This window comes from Chiloscyllium plagiosum, unplaced genomic scaffold (assembly GCF_037043375.1).
Source record: "Chiloscyllium plagiosum isolate Xiang-an unplaced genomic scaffold, Cpla_swu_hap1 HiC_scaffold_38, whole genome shotgun sequence".
NCBI lineage: Eukaryota > Metazoa > Chordata > Chondrichthyes > Orectolobiformes > Hemiscylliidae > Chiloscyllium > Chiloscyllium plagiosum.
This window is the reverse complement of record NW_028270176.1, coordinates 73,628,672-73,646,356: the sequence shown is the minus strand read 5'-3', so window position 1 is coordinate 73,646,356 and position 17,685 is coordinate 73,628,672. Positions and strand designations below refer to the sequence as shown.

At 43.0% G+C, this 17,685-nt stretch overlaps 1 protein-coding gene across 1 annotated transcript in view; it reads left to right on the top strand.

The window, feature by feature from the left end:
• LOC148139631 (putative G protein-coupled receptor 139) overlaps window positions 1-17,685 on the top strand; it is a 75,146-nt gene that overhangs the window by 42,714 nt on the left and 14,747 nt on the right. The gene's annotated exons all lie outside the window — the stretch shown is intronic.

The window sequence follows — 17,685 nt, the reverse complement described above, 5'->3', positions numbered from 1 at the left end:
CAAAGAATTGGGCATGAAAGAGAAATCGCGACCGAGTGCAGATCAGCCCTGACTTACTGAATGGAATGGCAGGTCTGACGGGCTATGTAGCCGGTTTTATTCCAGTATACCCCATAGTCCAGTCACTTTGTGGCCTCTTCCATTTCCTGTGTTACTAACTTCAAATTACTGAATAGACTGATCCTGCTGCTGTGTAACTGGACACTCGTGCTGCATGATCTGGTTACAGGTTTATAGGCCTTAGGGGCGTATTGGCCTCCTCCTGTAATTGTATATCAGGCTCCAGGGGCTGAAAAGCCTCATTCTGTTCTGGTGTAATTGAAATCCATATTGACTAAATCTACTGCCCTTTGAGAAAGTGAGATCTGCAGATGCTGGAGATCAGTGTCGAAAAGTGTGGCACTGGAAAAACATGGCAGGTCGGACAACATCAGAGGAACAGGAGAATCGGTGTATTGGACGTTCCTGATAAAGGGCTTATGTCCGAAACATAGATTCTCTTGCCTCTCGAATGCTGCCTGACCTGCTGTATTTTTCCAACACCACATGTTTCGACGTCTACTGCCCTACCCAAGTCAATCTTTCTGGTCACTTCATCCAATTACATTAAGAAAATTGTCAAGCACAAACTTCCTCGCACAGAGCCACATTACTATTCCTAAGCAAAGCCTGTCTTTCTAAATACATGTAAACTTTATCCCTCAGAACCTTCTCAAGTAACTTACCTACCACGGATGTTAAACCTACTGGTCTATAGTTCCAAGGCTTTTTTGTTCAGTTCTTCTTGAATAAGGACACAGCATTTGCTATCCTCCAGTCTTCCTGGACATTACTTGTAGTTAATGATGATCAATATTATAGGTCAGGGTCCCCGCAAATTCTTCTGGAGCCCCTTGAGGTGTTCTTGGATATATCGGGTCAGGACCATGAGATTTATCCACTTTCAAACATTCTAATACGTCCAAACTCTCGTCTACTATGATATGGATTGTCCCTAAGATATCACTACTAACTTTCTGAAGTTCTCAAGTCATCAAGTGTTTCTCCACGGTAAACATAGAGTAGAAATATTCGTTGAAGACTTCACCCATCTCTTATAGTTCCACATATATTTGTCCACATTGGTCTTCCAGGGGTCCTATTTTCTCTCCAGTTATTGCTTTTTCTTTTAATTTGTTTAAAGTAGCTTTTTGGATTCATCTTAATCTTCTCGGCCAAGTTGCTTTCTTGCCCTTTTTTCACCCTACTGATTTCTTTCTTCAGTAAACTCCGTTATCTCTTATATACCTCCAGGGATTCCCTTGATCCCAGCTGCCTGGACCTGAGCCACGTCCCAAGTTCGAACATGAACCTGTGCACCAGTTTCGTCCCTCTCCATAACTATTTGAAAACTAATAGAAATAGGTTACTGGTCCCACAGTGCTCCCCCCACTATTAACTCAGTTACCTGTTCTGTCCTATTTCCTAAGAAAATTTCGAGTTTTGCCCCTTCCCGAGTCGGACACTCTATATACTGCTTGAGGAAACTTTCTTGACGCGTTTAATAGATTCTATCTCATCAAATTCCTTAAAGCTCTGGCCGTTCCAGTCTGTATTAGAAAAATGAAAATCCCGTATTATGATAACCCTACTTCTCATGCAGGTCTCCCCTCTCTCACTGCATATTTGTTACTCTCATCCTGTTGACTCTTTGGGGTCTATATTACAACCCCAAACACCTCACCATTCCATTCCTATTTCTTAACTCCACCTACAAAGCCTCATTGGGTGATCCATCAGTTATTAATGCTGTGGTTCTCCCCTTAATCAGAAATGCAACTCTCCCTCCTCTCCTTCCACCATCTCTGTTCCACCTAAAGCACCTTTTCCCTTGCACATTAAGCTGTCAGTCCTATCCATCACTTAGCCATATTTCTGTAATGGTATAATATCCCAGTCCCACCTACATATCCACGCCCTAAGTTCATCGGCCTTACCTGTCAGCCCTCTTGCATTGAAACAGATGCAATTTAATCCAAAATGCATTACTTTCTCTCTGCCGTTTTTCAGCCTAACCTTACTATTTCTATTTACTCTGTCTCCTTCCACTTGCCTCCCTGCTCTTGAGGATACGACCACCTGCCAATCTAGTGTAAACCCTCCCTTGTAACCCTAGCAAAACTAGCCGCCAAGATATTGGTATCCCCTCCAGTGTATGTCTCGGACGGTAATTCCCCCTCTGAGGAGATTACCATTGTCAAGGTTTTTTTTTTTTAAATGTTTCTCCTAGCTCTCTGTAATCACGCTGCAGGACCTCGTCCCTATTACCACGGGTATCATTTGTGCCAAAGTGCATAATGATTTCTGGCTGCTCACCGTCCCCCTTGAGAATGTTCTGCAGCCACTTGGAGACATCCTGGAACCTAGCACCTGGTAGGTAGCCCACCATCCTGGATTCCCGTCTGCGACCACAGAATCTCTGATCTATCCCACTAGCAATCGATCCTCCTATCTTTAACGTCCTGTTTACCTTTACCCTTTCCCGCTGTGTCCCAGAGCCAGTGGTAGTACCACCAACCTGGCTACTGCTACTTTCCCCTGAACGGACATCTCCCCCAACAATCCAAAATGGTTTACTTGTTTTGGAGGGGAATGGCCACAGGAGATTCCTGCACTCCCTGCCTACTCCCATTGCCATTCCTGGTGGTCGCTCATCTACTCTCTGCCTGGAACATGACAGGAAGGAGGGAACACCTGTTGGATGAAATTGTGTTTATTTAAATACAACAGGACTGATATGTAAGGCTGAAGAACTCAGGACGATGAATGTTGGACAGGAATATCACAGTCATTAAAGAAACGTAACTAGGGGCGTGTCTATGAATTCGTCAGTATCTCGGATGACCCTGAGTGCATCCTAAATTAGATTACCTACAGTGTGTAGACAGGCCCTTCGGACCAACAAGTCTGCAACAATCCACCGAACAGCAGCCCACCCACACCCACCCCCGTACACGCAACACTACGGGTCATTTAGCATGACCAATTCACCTAACCTGCACATCTTTGAACTGTGGGAGGAAACCGCAGCACCCAGAGGAAACCCATTCAGACACGAGGAGAATATGCAAACTGCACACAGACAGTTGCCCAAGGCAGGATTTGAGCCCTGGTCGTTGGTGCTCTGAGGCAGCAGTGCTAACCACTGAGCCACCGTGCCGCTCAGTATCTCTCCCTTTCACGGTCTCCCATGAGCTAAGTTGGGTGCAGTGCCCACACGTGTTGTCATCAGGGATGGTGGAAATCTCCCTGAGCTCCCACATCCCACAAGAGGAGCGTGTGACTGCCCTAAATGCCATCACCACTACTGTAACAATAAAGTTAAACTAACTTTATTTGAGTTTTCCTGTATATTTTGCTGAACTAGAGCTGTCCGAAGCTTCTCGTGCCAAAGCCTTCCTGCTTACTCTGCTACCAACAGCATGTCTCCCTACCCCTCCACGTTTAATTTTGGTCAGGGAAGGAAGGAGACACGGCAGTGATGTAATGTTTAGGCCTTCAGCACTCTTTGACACCTGGCCCCTGACTACCTGCTCCTCAGTGCAGGTCTCTGCTTGGCCTTGGAGTGTGTCTTGCTGACGTCTTCCTTCTGGTAGTGGTGACTGTGTCAATGCAAATCCTCACCCCGACAGGCAATCCGTGTTGTCGCAGTCCTCTCGTACTTTCTGTCTATTAGTATCGCTTTATGAATTCCTTGAATCCCTCGATTGCATTCCAAACTGTGTCTCATTCCATAGTGTGAGAGGTGATGTTCTTGTGAATACAGGGTTATTGGAAAAGAACACCATTAGACATAGGGGCAAGAATATGTCTATCCTCTCACTGTGTCTGCTTTTTCTTTGATTAGATTATATTTATTTTGTTAATCCCCCATTCCACTTTCCTATGATTTCCCCGTAAACTTGTATAAAAATCTGTCTCAATCTTGAAGATATTTAATGATCCAGTCTCAACAGCCCTCCGAATTTTCTACAATTGCTTCCCTTTCACTGATGTGAGACTTGGTGGTCTTTAATCTGGGGATTTGCCTACTCTATCTTGCATAAACTTCCAATTTTTCCTCCGTTCCTGCATCAATTTGCTCAAAGGTCAAACGGTCACTCTCCCTGAATCCGGAAACTGCTTCTCCAAACTGAAGATCGATTCGTAGGATGTGTTTAACATATTCTCTGGCTCTGTGAACAGGCTGCCCCCTTAGTCCCTGACACTCCCATTCTTTCCCACGTTATCGTCTTCCACTTAAGAAACAAAAAAAATGACTTCGGTTTCTTGCTAATCTTACCCGCTAAAGTTTTATCACCCCTCCTTCTGCTCTTCCAATGACTTTTTAAGTTTAGCCCTCCACTTTCTATATTCATTTAGGACCTTATTGACTTGCTCACTTGGTACCTGTTTTAAGCTTCTCTTTCCTTTTTCATCCTGTTCGGAATTTGTTTCGGCATCTGAGGTTTTCTGGGCTTGTGTTCCTAAATTTTATCTTCGGTGTAACATGCTGGGCCGACACTGTCATCAATTCGATTTTAATCAAATGATCCCCCAACCCCCGCCCCATCTTGTTCTGCTACAGTTTCACCCAGAAGCAACTACACTTTGCCCAGATCATGTAATTTATTTCTTATAAAATCTGTCTACCCAATCCAAAAAGCTTTTATGTTTTCAACATTTTTGGGGTCTTTTCCTTAGCAAAGTCAAAATGTGTGATATCACGGTCACTGGCCCTATAATGCTCTCCCACTTCTGCCTGGAACAGCTGACTGGATTCGTTTCCCACAGTGAGTCCCAGAACTGCACTGCCCATTGTTGTATCTGCTCGGTGTTGATATAAGAAGCTCTTTGAAATAAATTTCAAAGCACCTGCCCCAGCTTAAGAAGTTATCACTGCCGTAATGAATGTTTGGAATTGAAATGCCTGAATATAATGATCCTATTATTGTTTTTAAACATCTCAGTAACTTGGTCATATACCTGCTCCTGTACTTTCCTTTATCTGGGGGTCTACAATATATTCCAAGCAGTGTTTCTGTCATGGGTTTTGATCCTGAGCTCTAACCACCAAGCCTCATTAGAAGAATCTTTCAAGATATCGTCCCTTCTTACGCCAGTAACTGAATCCATAATTAATAAGACGCCACTACCTCCTCTTTTACCCTCTCTCCTGTCCTGACAAAAGTTCTGGTACCACAGAATATTGAGTTGTTAGCCATGAACTCCCTCAAACACAACTCTGCAATGGCAAAAATGTCACACTTCCACATGTCACCTCGTTTCTTTGTCATATTTGTCTGTCTGATAATATTAGCAGCATTAAGGTAAAGCACACCCGACCTAGAATATATCACCTGGAATACTCTGTACCTCGGAGTTCTTCAGTCATTTACTGCTCGTTGTCAACCTGTCCAATTCATGAACCAAAACTGTAACTCTGGGACTGAATGAAAATTTGTTGAATTGTAATTTCGTTTTTAGTAAAATGTTCGTCAAATGCAGCTTTCCAGAACTGAACAGTCAGCTCTAAATACAACGGGTTTCTGCTGATTGATTGCCTGCTCTGTGTGCAGAGAGGACAGCCCTCAGTAATGGAGAACGTGAGGACTGCAGATCCTGGTGATCCGAGTCGAAAAATGTGTCGCTGGCAAAGCACAGCCACTCAGGCAGCATCTGAGGAACAGCAGAGTCAAAGTTTTGGCATCTGCCCTTCATGAGAAAGGCATTTCCATGTTTTCCATGTCATAATACACAGGATATTCGGAACCATACTTGCTCAGGAAGGCAGCACTGTGCAGAACCCTGAAATGGATAGCAGTCAATCAGTTGGTGGACAGGGAGTAAACAAGTTGAGGTGAAATACAGACTGATTGAAGTACAAACATAAGGATAGATAAATCCTTGAGCCAGACAGGAAACGGCCTAGGTTACTACAGGAAGAGAGGAAAGAGATTTCTGTGCTTTTGGCGATGGTCTTTGCGTCTTCACTCTCCATTTGAGTAGCGTCGGTTGATTGGAGGGTGGCAAATATTACTCCATTTTTCAGGCAAGGGAACAGGGATTGTCCTGTGAATGACAGACCAGTCCGTCTTGCATCAGTATTGGCCAAAGTATTGGAGAGGATTCTGAAAAATCATAGTTTGATTAGAAATAGTCAGCATGGCTTTGTGAGGGGCAGGTCATACCTCACAACTCTTATTGGATTTTTTGAGGATTGGATTAAACGCACTGAAGAAAGTAGAGCAGTGAATGCAGAGTGCATGGATTTTAACAGGTGTTTGATAAGCTTCCCCGTGGTAGTTTCATTTAGAAAGTAAGGAGGCATGGCATACAGGGAGACCTATCTGTCTGGATACAGAATTGGCTCCCCCACAGAAGAAAGAGGGTGGTGGTAAATGGGAAGTATTCAGTGTGGAACTAGGTGACCAGTGGTGTTCCGTAAGGATCGGTTCTAGGACCTCTGCTGTTTGTGATTTTGATGAATGACTTGGATGACGAAGTGGAAGGGTAGGTTGGTAAGTTTGATGATGTAACACTGTTTGGTGGAATTGTGGATAGTGTGGAGGGCTATTGTAGTTTGCAACAGGACATTGACAGGATGCAGTACCCAGCTGCTAAGTGGCAGATGGTGTTCAATATGGAAAGTGGGATACGATTCATTTTGGAAGGTCGAAGTTGAATGCAGAATACAGGGTTAGAAGCAGGATTCTTATATTGTGGAGGAATGAAGGATCATATGAGCCATAGCACAGCTCCCACAAAGTTTCTACCCAGGTTTATAAGGTTGTTATGATGGTGTTTGATGTGTTCATTAGTCGAGGGATTGAGTTTAAGAGCTGGAAGTTTATGCTCCAAATATATGGAGCTCTGGTGAGACCACAGTTAGAATATTGTGATCAGTTCTGGTTGCCTCGTAATAAAAAAGATGTGGAAGCTTTGATGAGAATGCTGAGGAGATTTATCAAGATGCTGCCTGGAGTAGAGGGCATGTCTTACAAAGAAAATTTGAGGGAGCTCGGGTGTTTTCGTCATTGGATCGAAGAAGAATGGAAAGTGACTTGACGGGGTGTACAAGATGATGACAGGCATAGATAGAGAATATGGCCAGTGACTTTCTCCCAGGGTGGAAATGGCTATCTCAAGGGGGTATGATTTCAAGGTAATTGGAGGAAGGTTTAGGGGAGATGTCAGAGGTAGGTTATTTACACAGAAAGTGGTGGGTGTGTGCAATGAACAGCCAGCAGTTGTAGTAAAGTCAGCTATAGTAGGGATATTTAATTGGATAGGCACATGAATGATAGTATAATGAAAGGTATATAGTTTAGTCTGGTCTTAGAGTAGGATAAAAGGTCGACAGAACGTCAAAGGACGAAGGGCCTGTACAATGCTGCACTGTTCTATGTTTCCAGTTTCACCCAGCTTGTGGATTTTCATCAATTGTTGAATGTGTGAGGGAGTGATGTGTGTGAGAACAGGAAGCTTTGGAGAGGTGTAAGGCCAAAACCTCCAGTTATGGTGTGCATTGTTACAGTCACCTGAAAGCCAATATAATAAGTGTGGTTACTTGGACCAGACAGAATCCGCCAAGTTCAGTTATTAATGTGATTTGTGGTTTGCCGTTTGCTGCTGGTTAGTTCACATAAATTCTACCGTGTGATCCATGTAGTAATCTCTGACCATTCATAGAGATGTACAATTTTACTTTGATACTGAAGAATGTGAAGGTGACATGTATTGGATATGGCTTTAGAGGTTTCTTTGAGAGACACAAGGCACTGCAATAGATTGTCAACTTGTTAACGTCTTCACCCATGTCTGGACCGGGGTGCAGATGTTTGGATTCTGGGAGTCAGGTCAGGTTTCATCACCATAGGTAACTTGTATGGTGTGATTCTGGCTCTCCATGTCAACACGTTTGCTCTCCGGGACAGGCTCTGACTGAAGATGAATTTCAAAATCTGGTTGATGGTCAGCCATTAGTATTTAACCTGGACAATATTTGTACCTGCACTGAGAACAGTGATAGTCTGTTGGCGGGTTCTCCCCCTGCCCAAGGAGGATTCCAAATTATTTGTTTTGAAGTAATGTTTGACTGACTTCCCTGAACCAGGTTAGAAGCTCTATGCACAGATTTTGGAAGAGGCCACTGAGTCTCTCTGTATCACAGGCAGCGCTGAGGTCCAATAACACTAAATGATTTCAGATAATTTGGAAGCAATTTTCAGCGTAGCTCATTGCAAGGTGTTGACTTTACTGACCAGAACAATAAACGGATGTTTCCTATATTTCATGAATTGGGCAACAACAAGATGTGAACAATAATCATTTAACTGAACGATAATCTCTTCAATCAATTTTTTTGATTCTATATTTATGGAACTAAAATATAAACTCCTGTCAAGATTTTCTAACACAGAAATAAAGTATGTACATTTTATTTTATCGAAGAAAGAACATAACTCTTGTGGTGATCAGAATTAGATATTCAATGTCAGGATTCAAAGCAATGCTTTGCCAGTCCAACATTTTTAAAGTGGTTGGCTTCTGAGTGATTGCATATTCAAAGTGAGCAGAAGATTGAACATACAAATAGAATTAGCGTTCTTATACATTTATATATATCAATCAGTTTAATTTCTCACTGAAATGTATGATCTTCAGCTATTTGCCAGCAATTTTAAAATGGCAATAATTCAACATGGACTGTGAATATTAAAATAAATAAATTATTTGTGTTATCAAATTTCAGTGAACAATAACTTGAAAACTTCCAATTTTTAGAATGAATGATATTTAATATGAAATGTGGAGAGTGAAAAAAACAACGAACATTATATCGTGTCAGTGAAAAGTCAAAGCTTTCCAAAGAGTTTTGTGCCAATGCAATGATATATTTGTTTTAGTAATTGGAATACAACATGTAAAGTATTCATTTTCTGAGTAATAATTAGAGTTCATAATGAAGCTGACCTTGCAATACTTGCATTTTAAATGCTTATGCTACACCAAATAATCAGATATTTGGGAGCATTTACACTGTGAAATAATTGGATACTGACTTTTATTCACAGCTGACACATGATAAAGTACAAAACTTTAAAGTACAGGAGGAAGCCAATGGCCATTATGTATGAATCAGCGCCAAACACGTCTCCCAAGCATCCCCCATTTGCCAGCCCTCTCTCTGTTGCCCGTTAAATTCATAATTTCCAAATACATATCCAGCTCTCTTTTGACTCTTCATCCACAACTTTCCCGGACAGTCAATTCCAATTCGTAACAACTCTCTAAATAAAGACACTTATTTCACTCCTCGCTCTTTTGCTGACAACCTTGAAATTAGAATTCTTTGATGCTATAATGCCAACTAAGAGAGTATTATTTTTCACTGTGCCAATTTATTCATACTTTTGAGCACGGCAATAAACTCATATCTTTGTCTGTTCTGCTCCAGGAACAATAGGCCTTGCAAGAACTGTAACAAACACTACAACGGAAAAACAAGCAGAAAACTAGTAACCAGGATATATGAATATCAATTAGCCACAAAATACATGACCCCAACCCTAATTTCTTGCGTACTGATGAGGAAGTACGCCACTTTGACTAGGTCTGCATATCCATCCTAGGACAGGCCAAACAGAGACAAGCACAAGAATTCCTAGAAACATGGTATTCCAACCGGAACTCCATCAACAAACACATCAATTTTGACTCCATCTTCCACCCTCTGAGAAAAAGGGCTGGAAATGACATCATCGACACAGGAAATTACATTACCAACGGAAGAAAACCAACACCAGCACTTCACTGGAGGCTCACTTACTGAGACAGTCAATGGAACAAACCAGCACCTGCAATTAGCTATTGCTTCAGAATATATCAGTGTTCATGGCTGCCACCACATAGAATCATTGAAAGAAAATGCGAGCCTGCACCACCGATTGCATATACAAAGGCCTTTTTAAAAGGTTGTGAGATTATCTGCTCAATCACCTGCCGAGAAAATGCATTCCAGGCACATGTCACCAGGGGCAGAACGATGGCTCAGTGGTTAGAACTCCTGCCTTAGAGCACGGGGACTCAGGATTGATTCCAGCCTCGGGTGCATGCCTGTCTGGATTTTGCACATTCTCCCCGTGTCTGCGTGGTTTATGCTAGGTATTCCGATTTCCTCCCACAATCCAAATACGTGCAGGTTAGGTGACTTGGCCATGCTTAATTGCCCATAGTGTTCAGGGATGTGTAGGTTATGTGCATTGTTCAGGGGTAAATATAGAAGGAACGTGTTTGTGTGGGTTATTCTTTGGTGGGTTAATGTAGATTTGTTGAGCCGAAGAGCCTATTTCCACACTGTAGGAATTTTATATTCTATGTCTGTGCCACCCTCTCCGTTCAAAACAGACTCACAAATCCTCTCTCAATTCCCTGCCTTTCACGTAAAGTATGTATCTCTTTGTTTTTGACCCTTGAGTAAGGTAAACAGCTGCTGTCTCTTCATCCTCTCCATTCCCCTTATGCTCTTGTACACCTGTACCAGGTTTCCTCCTCAACCTTCCCTGCTGCAATGAAAACAGGAGTAAATTTATCCCTTGCCCTTCACAGTTTGAGTACTCACTTGTCTTGTTAATTCAGATGTGCATTATCTCACATTTATCAGTGTTAGACTTCATCGGCCATTAATCTGGTATAGAAACCATCTGTTAATATCGTCCTTCGGCTAACCATTTCCTCCTCACTGTGAACCACCCATTTAATCTTTGTGTCATCTCCAACATTAGTTATCATCCCACTGCCATTCATCTTCCACATTCTCACCATCATCATTTATGAATATCACAAACAAACCTTGATTTCCTCCCTGTTCTCAAGATGTTATTCACAGAAGAGGAATTAAGAATTCTAGTCTCTTACTTTTCTTATTTTGGGAAATTTACAGAGTGATGCAGTTCACAGCTATTATCAGGGAGCTGCAAATAGCATTTTCGACACAAAGTTGAATTCACCTTTTACACTCTACCACTCAGCATGTCTTATTCATAAAGCGTGCACCTAATTTAAGATGAACTAGGGTTTGGCACATTGCACTGGAACCTTCTGTGTGGCACTGTTCTTCGTAACAATAGTCAGAGCTGAAGAATTTTTTCATCTGCAGGATGGACACTGACTCATTGCTTGAATCAGTGAATGTGATGAGGATAAATACTAAATTAAATTCTACGTTATGGACAAACTGCAGGAGATAAAATCATGTTCTCAAGTTTACATTGAATTCGAAGCAAATACAATACTCTTAAAAAATTCAAAAATGTTGAAAAACCATACCAGGGAATAAAAAAAAACATGTCATCCGCACTTGATGGAGACACAGAAGTACAGAGTGAATGTGCAATCTGTCCAAGAATCAAGTGCTGTAAAATGAAGTACATCAAAACTTAATTTTCAATGGAACCAGATCCCAATTTTCCTGAACAGTGATGTTTTTCACCCAACCTCACTGTTGCTAAAGCAAATTTTTCCCAGTCACTAAAGCTTCATTAACCATTCTTTCTCCGCCTTCCTACTCTTTTTTACACTCCTACTTCCCTTGAACTACCCCCTCTGCTGCTGCATACTCTTCCACTGATGATACCTCTTCGCATCTTTGTTCTCCCACTCCCACTGTAAGTTACACCAGTTCCCTAGTTACTCCCACTTCCACTGGCCATTCCTTTCCCTGTTTGCTTTCCAACTTGGGAGATGGGAACTGCTGGCTTCTGTGCTGCTATTGGTCATCAGTGAATGGTGACATTGAGATGATCAATGCCCAATAGGAACAGGCAATAGTGTGTGTGTGTCACTGTCCAATGCACCGTGAACAGTGTGGTTTTGTTCCCCATAGAGACTGGAACGTTTTTTCTGTCTCTGTGTCATAACGTTTAACCAAACAGCCTCATCACAAATAGGACAAACCTCTCCTCAGAATCAAACGTCCATGCATCACTTTTTCCTTAAACGTTGTGAGGACAGTGACCACATTTTTCAAATAAGCCATGTTCTATCATTTTGCTTTTACCATTTTAACTGATTTTCCAATGTCATTAGAGGTGAGAACAGAGTAAATTCCCTTGCATCAAAGTAATATTTGACTCATGTAGCATCATTATCCCTCAGCAAACTGTGGTTAACGGGAATCAGATGAGATCCTGCGCTGGTAATTTCCTCAATGAACAATGACACCTTCCCTAGAGCTATTGGGGATGACAAATAAACTCTGCCTTTGCTAGTACCTTCCAAAACCATGGATGGATTTGTCTTATTAATATCATCATTTGTTTTCACAGTTTGGTCTAAAGTATCAGAAAAGTAAGACTTTGCTGGTTGAGTGTTACCCCAATTGGAGTGTTACCCCAATGAAATCAGAGCATTGCAATTAGTGGGCGGCCTCACAGCGCCAGAGACCCGGGTTCAATTCCCGACTCACATGTGGAGTTTGCACATTCTCCCCGTGTCTGCGTGGGTTTCCTCCGGGTGCTCCGGTTTCCTCCCACAGTCCAAAAATGTGCAGGCCAGGTGAATTGGCCATGCTAAATTGCCTGAAGTGTTAGGTAAAGGGTTAAATGTAGGGGTATGGGTGGGTTACGCTTCGGCGGGTCGGTGTGGACTTGTTGGGCCGAAGAGCCTGTTTCCACACTGTAAGTAATCTAATCTAATCTAATAAAATAACGATTCCGATTATTTTCAATCAGTTACTTTATGAGGACAGATCGTGCGATGTCACTGCCACTGAGATCAACATTTTCTCTGTCCAATAGCATCTCATCACATTGGCTCAAGGCTGCACCATTCTACAATTCTACTTCATTCTCCAGCTCATTTGCCATGCTCGCCATTTATACGAGGCCCACAAGATGGAACAACTCAGAGATGCCTATGAGCCTCTGGAACCTGCCACCCCACCCATGCCCTGCGCTCTGAGTCCATCCCCTCCCCAAAGCCCACCTCCTGTCGTGAATTCACCATCCCTCCTGAAACTTCCACACTCTCATGCTGAATGTTCTGTACTCAGCAAAGGTCTCAGCTTTATCCCTTTCTGCCCCCACTTTAATGAATTTCAGGAACGACTTAATGTTGAAATCCTGTTCCACTATCTTCTCCTCGGTGTCCATTTCTTTGAGCAAAAGTCCATTCACCATCCCACAGACACTTCCCCCAGCTCCAACACTCTCCCTCCACCGAGACCCATTCCTATGGCGTTTACTTTGACTCACTCTGTACTTTGAGAACTTTTCGTGTGACACTGGTTGTTTTAATTTCTCTGCATCCCCGTCACCCTATCCCACCTATCACTCTCTGAACAGACTGTATGCTGTATGCTTCGATCCAACCCAGACTGTGTTATTCAGCCTGTGCCGATAAGGGTGGTGCTGCTGTAGTATGATGGACTCACCTCCATTTCCGAGGCGGCACGGTGGCACAGTGGTTAGCACTGCTGCCTCACAGCGCCAGAGAACCGGGTCCAATTCCCGCCTCAGGCGACTGACTGTGTGGAGTTTGCACGTTCTCCCCGTGTCTGCGTGGGTTTCCTCCGGGTGCTCCGGTTTCCTCCCACAGTCCAAAGATGTGCAAGTCCGGTGAATTGGCTATGCTAAATTGGCCGTAGTGTTAGGTAATGGGTAAATGTTTTAGAATTAACATGTAGATTAGAATTGGGTTTCACCAGAGACAAAAGGAAAGCTGTCACCATAATGGAATTGGTCAAGCACTTTGGTGTATCAGAGAAGCAGGAAACTGCAGTCGAGTTAGACAAAACTTAAATTGCAAGTGGAGCAATTGGAGTTAGAAGATAAAGAGAGAGACAGGAAGAGAGAGAAAAGGTAGCGAAAGAGAAAGTGAGGAAAAAGGAAGACGGGGAGAATTTGAAATTCAGAAGTTTGGAATTAGATAAGAAAGCTAAATTAGCAGAATGAAGATGAAGGGAGAACGTAGGGATGTATACAACTTTTTAATACATTGCAATATTTCGCTGAGAAAAATGCCAAAACCTTTTTTATTTCATTTGCAAAATTGGCTCGGCAGATGGCAGCATGGTGGCACAGTGGTTAGCACTGCTGCTTCACAGCGCCAGAGACCCGGGTTCAATTCCCGCCTCGGGAAATTGACTGTGTGGAGTTTGCACATTCTCCCTGTGTCTGCGTGAGTTTCCTCCGGGTGCTCCGGTTTTCTCCCACTGTCTAAAAATGTGCAGGTTAGGTGAATTGACCATGCTAAATTGCCCGTAGTGTTAGGTACAGGGGTAAATGTAGGGGAATGGGTCTGGGTGGGTTGCGCTTCGGCGGTTCGGTGTGGACTTGTTGGGCCGAAGGGCCTGTTTCCACACTGTAAGTAATCTAATGGCGTGACCAGTGAACATGTGGGTAATGCTAGTTCAGACTAAGATGGTTGGCACAGCTTGAGAGGTATGTGCAGTGCTGTCACATGAGGGAGCAAAAGATTATGCAGATGTCAAACAGGCTATTTTGAGTGCTTATGAATTGTTACTAGAAGAATATAGACAGCGGTTCAGAAATGTAGAGACGGAAGCAGGTCAGAGTTATGTTTAGTTTGAAAGAAATAACCACAGACATTTTGATAAATGTGTGCAGGCCTTAAAAATGGATAAGACCTGTGAGGCTGGACGAGTTTAAATACTCACTTCCACAGAAGGTAAGAATTCATGTGAATGAACAGGAACTTCAAGAAGTGAGAAGCGCAGCAGAAATGGCAGTTATGTATGCATTGGTGCATGAGATGAAATTTAGCTTCTGGGAGGATTTTCATCCTGTTGAGGGATAGAAATTGAGAGAAGGGGAGATCCTACACTACAAAACAGAGAAAAGCACACTGGCAATAAGACCATAAGACATAGGAGTGGAAGTAAGGCCATTCGGCCCATCGAGTCCACTCCGCCATTCAATCATGGCTGATGGGCATTTCAACTCCACTTACCCACATTCTCCCCGTAGCCCTTAATTCCTTGTGACATCAATAGTTTACCACCAGTGAAAAAGAAGCCCAAGGGGGTTGAAAGGTGGTGAAAGGCCTCAGGTGTTCTCACTATAACGGAGCAGTACAGATACAATTACAGTGCCGATGGTTTAAGAAGGACACTAGGAAAAGTTGTTTTCACTGCAGTAAACTGGGACACACAGTGCTGGGGGTTGAAGGAAGAAACTTTGGGAAAAGATGTGGCAAAAGAGTTTAATCTAGTGGTATTAGTGAACCTGGTAAAGGAGACCCCAAGTAGAGTCGAGGAGATGCAGGATGATGCACAGCCTAGGGAGGGCCTGTGTATGGAGTCAGTGCCTGATCTCTATAAAGAATTTGTCTCCGTAGATAAAGCTTACTAAGTAAAAATGGGGTGTGGGGGAGGACAAGAAGTTATAATTTTTGCAAGATACGGGATCTGTTCAGTATCTAATAGTTGAGAAGCAAGGAGCTGGAAAGGCACAACAGATCAGGCAGCATCCGAAGAGCAGGACAATCGACATATCAGGCATAAACCCATCGTCAGGAATGTGGCGGGGGACAAGTGGGATGAAAGATAAATACGAGGGTAGGAGCTGGGCTGGCTGGAGGGTCATTGGGAGGGAGATAGGAAAATGTAGGTGGCAGTGACAGTGATATGTCGGAGGAGAAGGTGGAGTGGATAGATGGGAAGGAAGATGGTCAGTTAGAACAGTTCAAAAGGGCAGTGCTAAGTTGAACGGTTGGATCTGGGATGAGTTTGGGGAGGGAAGATTTAGAAATTGGTGAAGTCAACGTTGATGCTGTATCGTTTGGGGGTCCAAATGTCCTCCACTTCACCCTCATCTCTAACCTATCACCATCACCCCTACCTGCATCTACCTATTGCCTTCCAAGCTACCTCCCACCCAGCTCCATCCCCACCCTCCTATTTATTTCTCAACCCCCTTCCCCCTCCCTTACCCCCCACTTTCCTGATGAAGGACTTATGCCTGAAACGTCAACTTTCCTCCCCCTCGGATGCTGCCGACCTGCTGTGCTTTTTCAGCCCTACAATTTTCAACTCTGATCTCCAGCATCTGCAGTCCTCACTTTCTCTCGGCCTCCAATAGTAAGAGGTGGAAGTATTTTCACTCTTTCTGACATGTTACTGAACAGTGTGATAATTTGTGGATTGGGGACAGAAATTAAGCATTCCCTGTTTAACATTAGGTTGGAGTGCCAAGTCAAGGTTGGGGAAGTAACAGTGCGATTGATTGAAAGGGTGTCAGCTCCAGGAATGCAGTTTGTTCTTGGGAATGATTTAGCAGGATCAAAGGTAGAAGAGGCACCCCTTGTGGTGGTGAAGCTAAAGTAAGACAAGGGAACAGGGGAATTAAAAGAAAAATACCCAGGGATTTTTACAGACAGTGTAGTAACAAGATCCCACTGTCATAAGTTACAACAGGAAGGAAAACCAAAAGTAAAAAACAAAGGAGTTGATGCACGGAAGACTCAGGCTAAAGCATTTCTAGTGGCTGGAATGCACAAGGATGTGGTTAATTTTTGTTGTACATGTCATACATTCCAAATGGTAGGTACGTCACAGGCAGTAATAAAACCAGCACCATTGTTGCCAATTCCTGTATTCGAAGAAGCTTTCACGTGGGTTATGATTAATTGTGTAGCTCCCCATTCCAAATTAAAGTGGAAACCAATATCTGCTGATCATAATGGATGTGTCCACCAGATTTCCAGAGGCAATTCCATTACGGAGTGTTAAGGCAAAAGGGGAGGTGGAGGAGTTGGTAGGTTTCTTTACTCACTGTGGGCTACGCAGTGTGATTCAGTCAGACCAAGGGTCTCATTTTACCAATCAGCTATTTAAGGATATCTTGGATAGCTTCAGCACACAGCAGTTTAAATCAAGTGCATCGCATCCCAAATCCCAGGGAGTCTTGGAAAGTTGGCATCAGATGCTGAAGACAATATAAACAGTGTACTGTCAGAATTACCCGAATGATTGGAATAAAGGATTTCTCATTATATTGTTTGCCATTAGAGATGCCCCAAATAAATCGACTCACTTTACTTCCTCTGAGTTAATATTCGTATATGAAGTGAGAGGTCCTTTGAAATTAATTAACTATAAACTGACAGGACCGAAATCGGAGATCTCACACTTGGATTATGTATCTGAGGTGAGGGAGAAATTAGATGGAGTAGGTGAGTTAGCTAAACAGCACCTGAAGAGGACACAGCATGGAATGAAGCAGGTGGCAGATAAAAACACTGAAACTTTGAGGATTCTCCGTGGGGATGACGTGCTAGAATTGCCACCAGTGGTAGGAAATCCCTTCAAAGCCAGGTTTAGTGGCCCCTTTCAAATTAAAAAAGTGTTGAGTCAGTTCAACTATCTGGTAAAGATACCGGAGATGACAAAAAAAGTTAGAGTACGTCATGTGAATGAATAATGCTCCAGACACATTTAAGACTCAGGAACAGAGTTTTGGCCAGATGTACAAATTGTGTAGTTTATCGGTATGATGTAGTGTTCTTTAGCAAGTAATTGAAAGCTCACATGTTACAGTTGGCAGACCATGTTGAACGATTACAAGAAGCAAACTTGGTAATAAACTTAAAGAAAACAGAATTCTCGAAGGCTGGGGTGAGATTCTTGGGACATTACATTGGACA